Below are 18,445 nucleotides of genomic sequence, written 5' to 3'. Positions count from 1 at the left end.
GAGGCAATATAAATAGTCCAATCTACTTATTTCGTGGATGAGAAAAATCACTTGTCCAAGGTCATAGCAGTAGTTTGGGTGTGGGCTACCACAGTGTGAATAACCAAATCAAGATGAGTCAAGACACCGAGTCACAAATTCGAGATCCCATGGACATTCTGGTGGGTGGTTTTCACTCTGACTCCTTCGCGGTGGGTACAAACCCTCCTGCTATCACAACAAAGGAAGAGAGAGAGAAGGTAGCTTTCCATTGCCCTGTCCAATTCTGTCGTGGGATCCTAGATCTAGAGCTGGAAGAGACCTTAGAGATTGTCAAATTCAATCCCTCTCATTTTGTAGATGAGGATACTGAGACTGAGAGAGGTGACATGGCTTGCCCAGGGTTACACACCAAAAATACGTGTGAGGCAGGATTTCAACATAGGCTTCTTGAATTCTACGTCATGTTCATTTTATTGTTTCTATCGTTTAATCATTTCCAGTTGTGTGACTCTTCATGATCCCATTTGGGGTTTTCTTGGCAAAGGTATTAGAGTGATTTGCCATTTCCTTCTTCCAATTCATTTTACAGATGAGGAAACCAAGGCCAACATTGTTAAATGATTTGCCCAGGATCAAAGAGCTAGGAAGTGTCTAAAGGCTGCATTTGACCCCAGGTCTTCCTAACCTCAGGTCTGGCCCTCTATCCACTACACCACCAAACTGCATAAGTCCTGCTCTATATTTATTAACTATAAGAAGATGCTAATGAGTATTCTGCGGCAATAGCCACTTTACATAGCTCATAGAAAAAAGGTGGAGAATAATTAAACTGCTACTTAATTTGTGAAATTATAAAATGGTGCAAACATGTCAGCTTGATTCTTTGGAAAGATAATGGTATCTGGAAATGAGGTTGCAATCATGCTTTAATAAGGCACAGAGGGCATAGGGATTGAACAGGCACAGACAGTACAGAGACAAGCAATGAAAAGGGGTACAGAGATGAGTGCACAGGGCAAGGTGGAGGAAGTCAGGCAGAGTGAAGACAGGATGGGGAGGGAATGAATCATTTCCTTAACTGCAGATTGGAGTTGGAGCAACTGATGGGCATGAACTCTTAGGAGATGATTGAGTGCTGGGGGTGGATGGGGTGGGGTTGGGCCACAGGAATTTAAGGTCTCATTTTTATAGAGTGTTATTGGGAACAGATTATCTTATCTATGCCACCTTGGGTTATTTCATTAGCATATTCAAATCATCTCAAAGTTGTTGGTAAAACTTTAACACATCCAGCTACATCATCTCAAAGTTACGAGCACCATTTGATGTTCTGCTGGTGTTACTGAAAATATCTGGACCTTATCAGAGCTTTACATATCATAGCACCAAAAGGCTATGGCAGCAGATGGCTTCCTCTGATTCAGTACATATTACCAGGATGTGATTGTTGATTAATAGATGATAAAATTTAAAAGTAATACTCCTTTGACCTTTCGGATGGTCAATATAAGTGACTTCTAGCTTCCCTTTTGCAATCTTACTTCTTGCTTTTGCCAGTTTATACTGGCTACTTATAAACTTACTATACTCACTAAAGGACAACTAGGTGGCACAGTGGATAAAGTGGCCTGGAATCAGAAAGACCTGAGTTCAAATCCAGCTTCAGACACTTACTAGCTGTGCAACTCTGGGTAAGTCACTTAACCCCATTTACTTCAGTTTCCTCATCTGTAAAATGAGCTGGAGAAGGGAACGACAAACTACTCCAATGTCTTTGCCCAGAAAACCTCAAATGGAGTTATGAAGAGTCAGATACCACTGAAAAGGATCGAACAACAAATACTCACTAAAAAAGGAGGGGATGGTGTTCAGGGGGACCAGAACAAGCCACAATTTTAACATAATAACAATAGTAACTCATAGCACACTTTAAAGTATGAAAAATATTTTATATATGTTATCTCATTTCATCCAAACAACATCCTTATGAGGTAGGTGCTATGACTATCATCCTCATTTTGCAGGTGAGTCAACTGAGAGTTAATTGAGCCTGAGAAAGATTAAATAACTTGACCAAGGGCAGACAGCAAGTAAATGTCTGTCTACATTCCAACCCACATTTTCTTCACTTCAAGTTCATCAGACTGTCCTCTAATACATATACCACACATCGTCTTGTCCACCTGACTGATGTCATTGTTTGGGGAGATAAGAGAAAAAATAAGAGAAAAGACCAACCACGGCTGTTACTTGATTGGAGAGTTTGAAAGCTGCTTGAAAATCAGACCTTGAAAAGTGAAGAGTACTTCCCTATCACCTGACTATGGTATTTGCCATTATCATCCACAAACTCAGTACTTTCTCAACCCCTATCACACCACAGGACCCAAATAGGTTAGGAGACTGTGCTGAAGAGAGAGAAGCCCCTCCCTGCTCAGGCTTCTACTCAGCCCTCTGCAGTCAATGATTCAGAGAAGAAGGGAACCATGTCACTGAGAAAAGAGAAGGCACAGTTTTCTGAGGACCAATGTTTCTCTCCCGAACTTGGTCATAGCTTCTCACTGGAAGAGATTTTTAACCAAGTGGAAGGGTGGTATGCTGTAAGGAAGTGCTAGAGTTCGTCTTCTCCAGGCAATATAACCACTCCCATGTTATTACCAAATATGTCAGCCCCAAAATCCACACCTCTCAAGGTTTGTAATAGAATTGTTTGCTCCAACCAAGTACTACCCAGGATTAATGACTTTCTTCTCCACTTGCTCTTTTACATGGCCTTATATTTTCTCCAGTCCTTATTCATTCCCATCTTTCCCTTCTACTGTATCCTCTAAAGCCCCCATTTTAAGAGTAGCAATTTTGCCTTATCCTACATCACTCCATTTCATGCTTTCTCTATAATTTTGTGGTCATAGAAATGGTTTCCATCAGTAAACATGTCATTCCTGGCCATACTCTCCAGTTATGGGTTCCTTAATCTCAGGCCAACTAACATTCTAGAGTGGGAGAAGAAGTCAGCATACTCTATGTTCTTCTTTGCCATTTCCAGACATTTCTTTTACAGCCCCCCCCCCCCACTCAACAATCTCTCCTTCTTTGAGGCTTATTTCTTGTATAACTCCACGTAGATCCCTATTGCTAATAGCTACTGACTTCCTTATCATTTGCCTTTTTTGTCTACCATTTCTGAAACTGACTCACAATTTTCCATCCCAATCCCACTCCTATCCTCATTCTTGATGACTTCAATATTCATCCTGATATCCCTTTGACCTCTTTAATTGGCCTGGAGGTCAGACAAGGCCTTGCACATCCTTGGGTTCAACCTCCCTGTAGCCTTTGGCCATACTGATGAGGCTTATAGATGACTTAAAAGCATAAAAAGGTGATGAACTTGACATGATGTCCCAAGACTACCTGGGTCACTGCCCTATCCTATTGACTAGATATATTTTTTTTTACTTTTTTTTGTTAATGTGGAGGCAATCAGAGTTAAGTGACTTGCCTAGTGCCATGTAGCTAGTATACATCTGAGGCAGAATTTGAACTCATCCTGAGTCCAAGGTTGGTACTCTATCCACTGAACCACCTAGCTGCCCCACCAGATACATTTTTATATGGAGAAGAGGGGGACCATGTCTACCTGAGCTAAACACCACTGTCTCCTTGTTAAATCTTTCCATATTTGGGCTAAGTAAATCACCTTTTGTTAACTTCTAAGTGGCTACAAGTGCTTCATTTCATTCCAACATGAAATCTCAACTAACAGGGTATTGGCCTGAGTCAGACCTGCCCCACATCAGGTCTCTGATTGGAATCTCTCTTGATTTCTCTGAATGACTGATAATTGGTCCATAAGTCTATTTGTTCCCATTATTTTCCTATTACTAAGGAGTGACTTTGATCTATAACTATCTAAGCCTCACTTTTCCATAGTGAAGAGTTTAAGGATATGTACAATCCTTTTGTATTCTTTGTGCCACCTAGATTTTGAGGTGGAGGACAGGAAGTGAAAGGGAGGAATGAATATTCACTTAGTTACTCTTTCCACCATCCCCAACCCTTGGAATGGAGGCATTATGGGCTTCCTTTCTTCTCCCACTGGTCATGACCTCTTCTCTTGTCACACTTCCATAGAGATATCTCTGTGCATGTATGGGTGGAGAGGGTAAACAATAGAGAAAGAAGTGAGACCTGCCAGCCCATCCTCCTATCACATATACATGGCAACTGACTCACTTGACTTTAGGGCAAAACCCTAGATTAGATCTAGTTTTACTTACCTTGGAACATCTATAAAAATGAATTAATCAATTCCATTTTCTATCATATTGCTCCCACGTGACAGGTCCTTAGCCTGTATCCAGATTTACAAATAAAATAGCATACAAAAGAAATCATGATCAGTCATATTTTCATCGAGCTTAAGCCAGAATTACTAATTAGATCAGTAATTATACACTAATTAAAACAGGAATTATGAACAGACTTGAAGAACAGGGAAAAAATACTTTGGAGGGTATGTCCTCCATCTTTGGCAGATAAAGAGAGGAGATGAAGGCAAAAAAGCATATGCCAACATTCTTTATGTGGTCTTCTAGAGAGAAGAGTTTCAAAAGCTTTAATTTGTTGCAGACACACTCCTCCTCTGAGACTGCTCAGGCTAGGGTGATTGCATATATTCAGATATATAGCTAACCAACCAGCTGCCTCAAGGCTTAAAGACTTTAAGCTCCCAATCTAACTTTCATTCCTTCTCAATCTCCCTCTCATTCTCTCTCTTAAAACTTGCTTCTTTGCTCTCTCAAAAATGTAAACTCTTTCTCTCTTCATGACCAACATGCTGCCTCTCCCCTTCTGCTAGCAATCCAAGAGAGTCTATTCTGGCACAAAGGATTTCAACTCCTATCATGAAATTTCTCTAGATGAGAGAGATGTCTCTGGCTATCCCATGATAGGGATATTTAATCAAAGACTTTATGCCTACTCAATTAATCCACATAGATGCAAAACATTTCTCTAAAAGATACAGTCTTTTAAAGATAATTGGAGTTCTGATTAATATTTTGTCCCTTTACTATCATTAAGTTTATCAGAATCCTTGGATTAATACACTAGGTTTCCATTTCTCCTTCTGCATCATTCTTTCTAAACCTATTCTTAGCTTCTTTATGATCTCCATTTCCTCTGATTTTCCCTGTTTGTTTAATACACTATTCCTTCTTTGGCCTCATTCTCTGCTCTTCATAGCTTTGACACTATAGTTAGTGAGTTCATCCATACATTTCTCTCCATCAGTGACTCATGTTTTTATTTGAGTAAGGTATTGGATTTGTATCTCCAGTACATTACAATTAGTATATTACAATTAGGTATAGAATGCATGTTTATAGTTTCAAATGAAAAATGAAGTATGTTCACTTTAAGATACACACACACACACACACACACACACACACACACACACACACACACACATATATATATATATAGCTATATCTATGTACATATACATAGACAAATAGATAGATAACCAGATAGATAGATACAAATATATAGATGAATGGGGATGATAATTGGGAAATACTAGAGAGGTGAAAGAAGAAGGGGTCTGGCAGTTTTCTGTCAGAAAAGTCCCTTATTTTGGATGGTAAGTGACTAGGGATTTAAAGATGTCTTTGGGAGGGATGACTTTGGCAAGAGTTTCGTTTCGGTTTAATAGTTGGTTTGGCTTAATAAAACTTTCTTTTGTAATACTTTGGTCTTTTGTTTGCCACTAGAGAGTCAATATTCTGGGGTTCACAGAGGTGGGAAGGAAGAGTACATTATGCTTATATTTCCTAGTTTTTCTGGATGGAATCTATACACAAATACCTCCAAGTAGACCTGGACCTTTCAAAACATAAGACAGCTATTGACACAAAGGTCCCATATGTTATTAAAAAGAAGGGTTACTAAAACTGCTAAACTAGTCAGGGAGGAATTAACCTCTTCATTTACTATTTTCCACTCTTTTCCTGTTGCCTAGTACATTTCTCTTGAAATTGCTTCAAGTTTAACAATGTACAGTATTAAAAGGTGATTATAAATCCTTGACGGCACATGCTTGGAGTATCCCTGTGACAGTGAAGAAGGTTAGAACCACTTTGATGGAACAGAGGATAATGGAATGCACACTTTAAGCCTAAGAAACTTCTAACCAAAACAAGCGCCATGTGAGGGAAATTTATCAAATAAGGGTGGAGTCATTCATATTTCACAATTTTTCATGATTAAAGCTATAGCTTTTCTAAGAATGTTCCTTATGACTAACAGGATATTTCATGGAAACCCTTAAATGTGAACCTGGGGGATATGGATGCTATCACGTGGAAGGTAAAGAAAGTTCACTGGATTATTTGCATCCATGAATGAACATACTGAAGTCAGTCTTCTGGTTGTATAAGGAGATCCATGGTCATTATTAGGAATTATTTGGCTTCAGGTGGCTTCCAAATGTCCTTTCTAGTACAAGTAATGCTTGATACATTTGATATCTTGCTCTGACATACAGAGGTGACATGCTTTTGCTCCATATCTTTAAGATTGGACCACCCTAGAAGGCAACCAATTGTGATGGCATTTGTCAAACCTGATTAATTTATCCTATTCATGTTAACTATCTATAATAAGACATTATTTGAAGGGCAGAAAGATAACTTAGTTCCTCCATTTCATAACTACAGAGTCAAGATTAATGGTTTATATCAGGGGTAAAAACAGATATTATTGGAAGAAGGTATCTCCTTTGTTCACTGTTGAGTTCTGGCATTGAATATAATCAAATAAAGCCCTTTTGAATCAGCAGTTTGACTTTGGACAAACCACTGAATCTCTCTGTCCCTCATTTTCCTCATATATAAAATGCTGATGTTGGACTGCATGGACATTAAGGTCCTTTCCAGTTTGATCTTACAAAGGAGGTATAGAGTCATGAACTCTTACATGAGTTCATGAACTTTTGAGAAATGTTAATCTTTAACCAGAATTGCATAATCTCCACTAAATAAATGAGACCAAGTCTAATGAATTCAGGACACTAAGCAAAAATTTTCAAAAGCAACACCCCCAGATCCAGAGGCCAAAATAGTAATCAAAAGAATCCACCAATCACCTCCTGACAGAGGTCCCAAACAGAAAACACCAAGGAATATTGTTGCCAAATTCCAAAACTATCGAGTAGAGGAGAAAATACTGCAAGTAGACAGAAAGAAACAGTTGAAATATCGAGGAACTACAGTCAGGATCACACAGCTTTTACATTAAAAGATCAGGGACCTGGAATATATTTTGAAAGGCAAAAGAGCTTGGACTACAATAAAGGATCAATTACCCAGCAAAACTGAGCATAATATTTCAGGCAAGGAGATGGACACTCAATGAAATAAGAGACTTCCAGACCTTCCTGATGAAAAGACCAGAAGTCAATCAAAAATTTGATCTTCAAACACAAGCCTCAGAGGAGGCATAAAAGGTAAACAGGGGGGAAAACAATTGGTTATTCAATATGGGCAAAGTGTTTTCATTCCTATTAGGGAACATGATACTTGTTAATTTTAAGAATTGCATATTTATTATGATATATAGAAGGGACATACACAGATAAAGTGAGTGAGTATAAATTAAATGATGTGATAAAAAAATGTGATTTAAGGATGTGAAGGGGTAACAGAAGTGAAAAGGAAGAGGCAGAAAAAAGTAAATTTCATCACAGGAAGAGGCACAAAAACATATTGCAGTAGAGGGAAAGAGGGGAGGGAGATGAGCATTGTTTGAGATTTGCACTCATCTGATTTGGTTCAAAAAGGGAATAACAAACTCAGTTAAGTATAGAAATCTAACTAGCCCTATAGGCTAGAAGGGAAAAGGGAAAATAAAGGGAAGGGGAGGATAAAAGGGATGGAAGAAATAATAAGGGAAAGAGGGAAATAAAGGGAAGAGGGCTGATAGAGGGAAAAAGGGGAAATAAAGGGAAGGGGGCTAATAGAAGGGAGGACTAAAAGCATAAGCAAGGGGAAATAGGATGGAGTGAAAGACACAGATAGTAATCATAACTGTGAATGTGAATGGGATGAACTCTCCCATAAAATGGAGGTGGATAGAAGAATGGATTAAAAACCATAATACAACAATATGCTGTATACAAGAAACACATCTGAAACAGGGGGATACACACAGGGCAAAGGTTAAAGGTTGGAGCAGAACATATTATGCTTCAGCTAATGTAAAAAAAAGCAGGTGTAGCAATCCTAATCTCAGATAAAGCAAAAGCAGAAATAGATCTAGTCAAAAGAGATAAGGAAGAAAACTATATCCTGCTAAAAGGCACCATAGATAATGAAGCAATATCATTACTAAACAGCATTCAAATTCTTAGAGGAGAAGTTAAGGGTTACAGGAAGAAATAGACATCAAAACTATATTAATGGGAGACCTCAACCTCCCCCTCTCTGAACTTGATAAATCTAATCTCAAAACAAACAAGAAAGAAGTTAAGGAGGTGAATAGAACTCTGAATAAGGTAGATATGATAGATCTCTGGAGAAAATTGAATGGGGATAGAAAGGGTTATATCTTTTTCTCAGAGGTACATGGCACATATATAAAAATTGACCATGTACTAGGGCATAAAAACCTCACAATCTAGTGCAAAAAGGCAGAGATAGTCAATGCATCCTTCTCAGATCATAATGCAATAAAAATTATAGATAATAAAAAGCCATGGAAAGATAGACCAACAATTAATTGGAAACTAAATAATCTAATGCTAAAGAAGAGTGAGTTACACAACAAATCATAGAAACAATCAATAACTTCATTCAAGAGAATGACAATAATGAGACAACCTACCAAAACTTATGGGATGCTGCAAAAGCAGTTCTTAGGGGAAGTTTTATATCATTGAAGGCCTACATGAATAAAACAGAAAAAGAGGAGATCAGTGAATTGGGCATGCAGCTGAAAAAGCTAGAAAAAGAACACATTGAAAATCTCCAAGTAAATACCAAATTAGAAATATTGAAAACCAAAGAAGATAATAATAAAATTGAAATTGAGAAAATTATTGAACTAATAAATAAAACTAAGAGTTGGTTTTATGATAAAACAAATAAAATTGATAATCCTTTGGTCAATTTGATTAAAAAAGAAAGAGGAAAACCAAATTGTCAATATCAAAAATGAAAAGGGTGAATTCACCTCCAGCAAGGAGGAAATTAAAAGAATAATTAGAAATTACTTTGCCCAACTCTATGCAAATAAATTTGACAATCTAAGTGAGATGGATGAATATTTAAAAATATATATAAATTGCCCAGATTAACAGAAGGGAAAGTTGTATACTTAAATAACCCCATCTCAGTAAAAAAAAAAATTGAACAAGCCATTAATGAACTCTCTAGGAAAAAATCTCCATGGCTAGATGGATTTACAAGTGAAATGTGTCAAACATTTAAAGAAAAGTTAATTCTAATACTACATAGACTATTTCAGAAAATTGGTGAATAAGGAATCCCATATAATTCTTTTTATGATGCAAATATAGTTCTGATATCTAAACCAGGAAGAGCCAAAACAGAGAATAAAATTATAGACCAATTTCTCTAACGAATATAGAAGCAAAAATTTTAAATAAGGTATTAGCAAAAAGAAACAACTTATCAAGAGAATAATACATTATGATCAGGTGAGTTTTATACCAGGAATGCAGGACTGGTTCAATATTTGGAAAAGTATTAGCATTATTGATCATATCAACAACAAAACTAACAGAAGCCATATGATTATCTCAATAGATGTAGAAAAAGCATTTGACAAAATACAATACCCATTGCTATTGAAAACACTGGAAAGTATAGGAATAAATTGAGCCTTCCATAAAATAATAAGAAATATCTACCTAAAACCATCATCAAGCATTATATAAACTAGATGCATTTCCAATAAGATCAGGGGTGAAACAAGGATGTCCATTATTACCACTGTTATTCAATATGGTGCAGAAGTGTTAGCTGTAGCAATAAGAGAAGAAAAAGAAATTGAAGGAATTAGAATAGGCAAAGAAGAAACTAAGTTATCACTCTTTGCAGATGACATGATGAAATACGTAGAGAATCCTAGAGAAGCAAGTAAAAAATTACCTGAAATAATAAACAACTTTGGTAAAGTTGCAGGTTACAAAATAAACCCACATAAATCACGTGAATTTCTATATATTACTAACAAAGCTCAACAGCAAGAGATAGAAGGAGAAATCCCATTTAAAGCTACAGTAGACACTACAAAATATCTGGGAGTTTACCTGCCAAAACAAACCCAGGGACTATATGAACACAATTACAAAACACTTTTCACACAAATAAAGGCAGATCTAAGTAAGTGGAAAAACATCATTTACTCATGGGTAGGCTGAGTTAATATAATAAAAATGACAGTTCTATCTATATTAATTTATTTATTCACTGTCATACCAAACTGTCTGAAAAATATTTTCTAGAGCTAGAAAAAATGAATATCAAAATTCATCTGGAAGAGCAAAAGGTCCAAAATATCAATGGAATTAATGAAAAGAAATGCCAGGAAAGGTGGCCTAGCACTACTAGATCTAAAATTGTATTATAAAGCAGTAATCATCAAAAACACTTGGTACAGGCTAAGAATAGAAGGGTAGAGCAGTGGAATAAGTTAGGTCCTCAAGATACATTAGTCAATGAATATAGCAATCTACTGTTTGATAAACCAAGGACCCCAGGTTCTGGGATAAGAACTCACTATTTGAAAAAACCTGGATAACAATGCAGTGGAAACTGGGCATAGACCTATGCCTGCCACCATAAACAAAAATAATATCTAAATGGATACATGATCTAGATATAAAGACTGATACTATAACCGAATTAGGGGAGCAAGGAATAGTGTATTTGTCAGATTTATGGAGAATGGAGAAATTTATGACCAAATAAGAGATAGAGGACATTATGAAGTGCAAAATGGATAATTTTGATTACATTAAATTGAAAAGGTTTTGCACAAACAAACCTAATGCAACCAAGACTAGGAGGGAAGCTGAAAACTGATAAAAGAATTTTTTTCAACTAGAGTCTGTGATAACAGCCTAATTTCTAAAATATATAGAGAACTGAGTCAAATGTACAAAAATACAAGTCATTACCTAAGTGGTAAATAGTGAAAGGATATGAACAGGGAATTTTCAGAAGAAGAAATTAAAGCTATCTATAGTCATATGAAAAAATACTCTAAATCACAATTGATTAGGAAGATACAAATCAAAACAACTCTGAGGTGCCACGTCACACCTATCAGATTGACTAACATGACAAAAAAGGAAGAATATGTGATAGAGTTGGAACACTAATTCATTGTTGTTGGAGCTGTGAGCTAATCTAACCATTCTTGAGAGCAATTTGGAACTGTGCCCGAAAGGTTACAAAAAATGTGCTTGCCCTTTAATCCAGCAATATTGCTTCTAGGACTATATCCCAAAGACATTATAATTATGGGAAAGGGTCCCACATGTATAAAAATATTTATACCACCTTTCTTTTTGGTGGCCAAGAACTGGAAATTGACGGGATGCTCATCAATTGCGGAATGACTATACAAGTTGTAGTATATGAATGTAATGGAATACATTTTGCTCTAAGAAATGATGAACAGGAAGACTTCAGAGAGGCCCGGAAGGACTTATATGAACTCCTGCTAAGTGAAGGAAACAGAACCAGGAGATCAGTGTATGCTGTAACAACCACAGTGTACAAGGAATTTTTCTGGTAGACTTAGCCCTTCACAGAAACACAAAGACCTAAAACATTCCCAAAGGACTCTGGAGGCAAAATGCCATCCACATCCAGAGAAAGAACTATGGAATTTGAATGCAGAATGAAGCAGAATAATTTCTGTTGTGTTATGTTGTTTTTCTTTTAGCCTGAGTTTTTCTCATGATTTCTCCCATTCATTTTAATTCTTCTATGCAACATGACTAATAAAATAAAAATAAAGGGAAAGCAAAAAAAAAAAAAAGTGACACCCCCTTTCATATCGTTTGTTGCCTGTCCCCAGAGAAAGGCACAAAAATTATTGGTCACCTTCTAGGGTGGCTGAACCTAGAAGACAACTATTGGTGAAATGGAATCACTTCTGTACCTGAGGGCTATGAAATATTGATCTACTCCTTTATTTATGAAAAGGGATAGATGAAAACTGAAATTGAGAATCAAAATTCAACATTCACTTCTGCTTAAATCATGGTAAACTTGACCATCTCAGTAAGGCCTGAGCAGTTATCTAGGAACATATGAATAGATCAGACAACAAATCTAACCTGGGTCTTTGATGAGCTAGGGAAGACTACTCACTAAATAGTAGACTGTGAAGACAAGTAAGGTGTTATGAGGGACATATTTCTGAGCTGGAGTGGTTCTAGACCTGGAGAAGAGGATGCACATGAGAAATTGGGCTCAAAATTTTGTGGTCTACCCAAGAAAACTTGTGGAAATAAGTGACATTAACCATGAGAATAGTTTGACAGTGGAGACTGCAGAAACCTCTTCTCAGGAGGCCTTTGAAAAATAGAACATTTATTTATTTATTTATCATTTCTTTTAATTAATTAATTATTTTTTGATAATTTTTTAGAAAGCCTCAGTGTTGACTGGAGTTCTTAATATTCATGAATTAAAAAATGTTGAGAACTGTATTTCAATATAATTTGTTTCTTTATATCTCTACACATTTTATTTTAAGCATTTAAAAATTTGATTCTGAGAAGGGGTCCATAGGCCTTACTAGACCACTAAAAGGGGTTTATGACCCCCAAAAGCTTATGAATCCTTTTTTTATTATAGAGAGATACATTAGAAGCTGTTCCAGTCCAACTGTGGATGAAGTATTTTCTGGGCATTTCTAACTAATATTATTAAAGTTTGTATCCCAGTTCCTGGCACAGTGTATGGCACATAGTAGGTGCTTGATAAATGCTTTCTGATTGGTTGACTGGAAGCCTGTCATCTATTTTTGTTGCTCATGGTGAATTTCCTCCTCACCTCCAACTCTAACAGCTTCTTTCTTCCTAAACTTTCATCAGCTCTTCAGCTGAGGACAAGCCATGGCTAGCAAATTAAAATAGCAGATATTTCTTTCAAAGAAGATTGTTTGAATTAGGTGGTAAGTTGGTGGGAATGAATGGGGAGGGTCCCTTTCTAAAGTGATTTTGTAAAAAAGTCAAGATTTTACTGAATTCAGTTACTAAATGAAGCTGCAAACCTTTTTGCTACAAACTAAACTCCATGACATTGCCATCCAAGGCCCATCCTGTTGAAAGCACCAGAATCTCCTCAACTCAGTTAATGTTAAGTAGAGATGACAGAGAGCCTAGAGGTGATGTGTTCTTCTTTCAAGTCTGTCCATCAGTCTTTGCCTCCCTTCCTGACTCCCTTCCTGATTCTACCTTGTAGAATCTTAGAGAACTATTCAGAGTCACTCAAGCTTTGGATCCATGTTTTCCAAACAGATGTTGAAAGTCCTTGTCTGAGCAACTTTGCCTAGCTGGGCCTCCTGTTAGATGCAGACTTTATGGTTTTCTGGAGCTGGTTCTGACAGAGCTCACTGGAACCAATTGTTAAATGTTCAGTGTGAGCACTTATATCTTGGAAATCAGCAAATGCTCCAAATCAGAACTTAATTTATTGTTTTGTTGATTTAATAGATTGAAGAAAGTGGAGAAATGTTAATAATGTAAATTAAATTTAAAGATGTGTGGCACACTTTCTTTTTCCCTGTAAGAACAGATTGCTAAACATTTACCAGCACACCCTTGGCAATGCAACCAAACTCACCAGTAGTTGGGTCCTCTTTCCTCCATTTCCATCGGCCAAGCACTAACATGGACAGTGAGTGTCCTTGTTCACAGACAAGTAAGGACTCTCTGGGACCAAAGGAGGAGGGCCATTGAGGATAGGATGGAGCTGGTAAGCCTGCTTGCATCATGCAGCAACCTTCTAAATTCAATTCAATTCTTCATAGGATTATAGATTGAGAGTATAAGGAGTCTTCAAAGGAATGGGTAAGAAAACAGAAGCCCATAGTAGAGAAGTGACTTGCCCAAGGTCACATTTTTGTACACCTAGGTCCTCTGATTCTCAAGTCAGGACTCTTTTCATCTGCCACAGGAATCTGATGTACTTCATCATGAATTAATTTCAAATTTGTATTGAGAACCTACTCTGGGTAAGGCACTATAAATATAGCTTTCAGGGCTACCGATAACTCCAATGTTTCTGGGGCAGTAGCTGCTGACCACCCATCAAGCCTCTGCATCCATTCTTGATTCCTGCCATGTAGACTGTCTGGCCACTACTTCGGGCCATGTTTTGAGTTTTGGGTCCATGTCTTTCAGAGTTACTTTTTTTCATGATGAAACTGCTTGACCTGGGACACCTGATATGTTCAATTTCCTACTTCACTCTGGAATCCTAATGCCTCATGCTTTTTGGAAAAGAAAGAAAGAGAGCATAAAAGAAAGGAAAGAAGTACAAAAGAAAGAAAAGAGAATTAAAGGAAGAAAGGAAGGAAGAATACACCAAAGAAAGAATGAAAGAAAGCATTTTACCTTGGTGGAGAGTGGAGGGATCAGTACAGAGTCGGTTGCAATCTCAAATTACTCTACTTGTAGGATCATAGTTTTAGATCTAGAAGAGACCTTGAGGTCAAGGCCAATGTCCTTCTGTTACAGATGAAGAAACCGAGGCCCCAAGAAATTAAGTGACCTTTCTAGGCTCATAAAGCTAGTAAGTGTGTGAGGGGGAAATTGAACTAGATCTTCTGATTCCAAGTCCAGAGCCACACTCACTACACTACTCTTCCTCTTCTTATGTTCTTCTATAGAAGAGCATTTCTAAATGACCATTCAGTTGGCCCCATTCTTTGGTCTGTCTCTTGGCAGAGTCTCCTGCTTTCCTTCTCAAAGCTCAGCATGAAGTAGGTACCTGAATCACCAGAGAGTGATTTGCCCACTTGCCAGGAAGGAACCACCCATGATTTCTTCGGTGTTTTCCCCCCAGTCTCTTTCATCATACTGTTTTATCTAAAATCCGCTTTGCCTTCTTTTGTTAATACCAGTTAATGTCAGAGTTAGTGGGGGGATGGGCAGTGATTCCCCCTGGAAATTGGGCTTGGGCTAGCATTTTCAGAGACCTCTTCGCCAGAGTGCTTGGTGAGAATCTAGAAACTGTTCTGTGGCTTTCTCTCCCCTACCAACCTGTAGCACGCATGTTGCCATGGTACTGCCAACCCAGATCCCTCTCAGAGCTTGTCTGCTGCTTTCGGCAAGTTCTGCTAACTGAATAAGACAGAGGAGATGTTTTGTTTTTGTTTTTATTTTTTTGGTGACACTCTTGCCAAAGCTTGGGCCCCAAAAGCAGCTCTTCTCTCTTTCAGTCTTTAATGAGTTGAAAGGATACCGGGTGAACTCTTTCCACAAACTCCTTTAAAAATGACATTTGGGATGTAGGGACTTCAAGTTGGGGAATCTCAGCCTGTGGCTGACTGCCTTGGCTTGGCTGCTGTCATCTTGATCAAATCAGTGCAGCCCCTTGATAATGAAAGCTACCAAAAATAGAGTCTGAGAAACAAGATGCTTCACATGGGGTTTTTTGATGTTTATTTGTTAACCTGTACATACATTCCACCAAATTTCAGAATGACTGGAACCCAGGGTAAAGGTGGGTGAGAAGGGTGGGGTTGTGGTCTCTCTAAATTACTGAACAATTTACTTAATCACTCACTCAAAAAGAAAGCTGTCATCTTATCACATATATCTGCCTGCCTTGTTATTTGTATTTCTCCCCCTCTCCCAAAAAAGGAGGGTAGAAAAAGGCTCAAGCTCATATTCAACATATATAAATCATGCACACTTACTAGGTACAAGTCAAGGATGCTGAGTGCTGGATCCATGCAACAGGTGACTTTGACCATGACCTTCCAGTGTTACCAGTTTCAGGTTAAGCTTTAATAATCTAGAGGGGGGAAAAGGAGTCAAGGTTTTAGGTCCTTCTTTGGCTGAATATAAAGGTAGATGAACAGACAAGGGCATCATTATAAGTAGCACTTTGGAACCATGTGAAGAAGGCTGACTTTGAAGTCAAAGGACCTGAATTTAAATCAGTTTTACCATTTACTACCTTTCTGATCTTGAATAAAAATCAATTAACCTTACTGGGTCCTGATTCCTAATCTGGAAAAGGAAAGAGTCAGACTACATGACTTCTGAGGTCTCTTCTACCCGCAGATCTATGATTTAACATTTTTATTGGGTTCCTATTACAGATAAAACAAACAAAACCAAAACCAAACCAAACAACATTTATCACAGACCTACTATGTGCCAGATACTGTGTCATGTGTTGGGGAAATGTGTCTAGGAGAAATCTACCTTACAGGTGAAGTGTGCAGTTTTTGGCTGCTATTGTGGTTTGCCTCCCAACTTTCCAATTAGCTTCCCAGGGAATAAAGATGAGAGGGAGAAATGTGAGGCAAATTGGATGGTCAGCAAAGCATCACCTCCTTGAGATCAGAGACTGTTTTTCTTTTTGTTTTGGTATATCTTCAGCACCTGGTTTAGTGCCTGGCACATAATTGGCACTTCTAAATGGCATAGTGGATAAAGTACTGTGCCTGGAGTCAGAAAGACTCATCTTCCTAAGTTCAAATCCAACCTTGGATATTTACCATGTGACCTTCACCCTGTTTGCCCCTTTTCCCTCCTCTGTAAATGTCCTGGAGAAGGAAATGCAGACTTACTCCAGTGTCTTTGCCAAGGAAACCCCAAATAGGGTCATAAAGAGTTGGACACAGCAGAGAAACAACTAAACAGCAAAAATGCTTGTTGAACAGAGCTGGCACTGGAAGAAATGGAGAAACCTTTGAAATGAATGTGAACAGGTTTCCAAAGAAGGCTTCCTCTGGCAAAATGAGATTAAAAGAAAAGTAGCTAAGATTTGATGAGATATAATCAGTTATTAGCTCATCTCATCACAATTTAAAGTTTTCTAAGGAACCCATGAGTTTATTTGAAGGCTTCCTTAGTTTACCTTTCCACAGGCTGCATATTTCAGCTTTGTTCAGGACATTTTACTAATGAGAGAACTTTAGAGATGCAGGTCATTGATCTGAGGATAGGCCCATCGGAAGAGCTATACTTAGGCAGACTGCAACAGAAGGGGATTGATCCACCGGGTTGCCAAATTCTGAGGTCCTAAGGGTTGATGGAATATTAATTTACTTCTTCACCTAAGACCAGGGGTCAAATTACTTCAACAAACATTTTATCTTGACGACTTTGTTGAATGTCAACAAGATTGAAGACAGGCTAGACAGAAGGGTGATTAAATCACAGAATTTTCTCTTTTGCTAGTAGAATAAACTGTCTCGAGAATGAAAAGGTGAAGTAAATCAATCGACCTAAAAGAAAATAAAAGCTACTCTCTAAAATGGTGGGGACATTGAGTACCTCATAATCTCAGTTTTCCAAATGTAATGGACATAGCTCCGTCTTTCTCTAACTAGTTAATGACCAGTAGATATAACAGAGAGATTCCATGGACTTCAAAAAACATCTTATGTTGATAAAAGTTTGTTGGAAACACATTTAATGCTGATTTAATGATCAAATTACATAGTAACAGACAAATAATAATAAAATAGACAGCATCTGTAGGACTTTGTTCAACTCTGAAGGTCCTTACTCTAAGGTCAGAATTTTCCAGTTTTCCCTTGGTTTTTTTTCTTTAAAAAGTTATTGTCTTTGTTCTCCCTGAATCTTGTCTCTCCTTGTTTCTCTGTCTCTATTTGTTTTTCCTTCCCTTCAAAAAAAGTAACATACTTAAAGCAAAAGTACTTTAGAGGTGAAACAGCTCTGTGGTTCAGTGACCGAGTGCCTAGCCTGGACTCAGGAAGACTTTATCTTCCTTGAGTTCAAATTTGGCCTCAGACACCTGGGTGAAAGACAGGGTAGCTGTTTGCCTCAATTTCCTCATCTGTAAAATGAACTGCAGAAGAAAATTCTTTACCAAGAGAACCCCAAAAGGGGTCACAAAAAGTTGGACATAATTGAGAAGACTAAATAACAAGAAAATACCTTAACCCTCCAGTCAAGTATCTCATCCTCTTCTACATAAACAAACACTGAAGTTCACTAGTTCAGTATTCACTATTTAAACTTCCTTTCATCATGGGAATAAACTGTCTGGAGTTTATATGTTTTAAGAGTTTCGATTTTCACAAGCAGGACTGTTCTTTAAAAAGGCAGGTGTAACTGTAAACCTTTATCAATGCTAAGGTTAACTTTCTTTTTTCTTCCCCCATTTCCAAACTTTAGAAGTGAGAGAGGCTTAAGATGCATAAAATTATCAAA

The 18,445-nt window shown here is 37.6% G+C and overlaps 1 long non-coding RNA gene across 1 annotated transcript in view; it reads left to right on the top strand.

The window, feature by feature from the left end:
• Nucleotides 1-7,034: 7,034 nt before the first annotated feature.
• Nucleotides 7,035-18,445, top strand: part of LOC140501841 (uncharacterized) — a 95,664-nt gene continuing 84,253 nt past the window's right edge. Inside the window, exon 1 of the long non-coding RNA XR_011966390.1 lies at nt 7,035-7,492. This is a non-coding gene — a long non-coding RNA (uncharacterized lncRNA). The remainder of the gene's footprint in view (nt 7,493-18,445) is intronic.

Source organism: Notamacropus eugenii, chromosome 4 (assembly GCF_028372415.1).
Source record: "Notamacropus eugenii isolate mMacEug1 chromosome 4, mMacEug1.pri_v2, whole genome shotgun sequence".
NCBI lineage: Eukaryota > Metazoa > Chordata > Mammalia > Diprotodontia > Macropodidae > Notamacropus > Notamacropus eugenii.
Note: the sequence above shows the minus strand (reverse complement) of the source record. Positions and strands in the feature narration are given on the sequence as shown.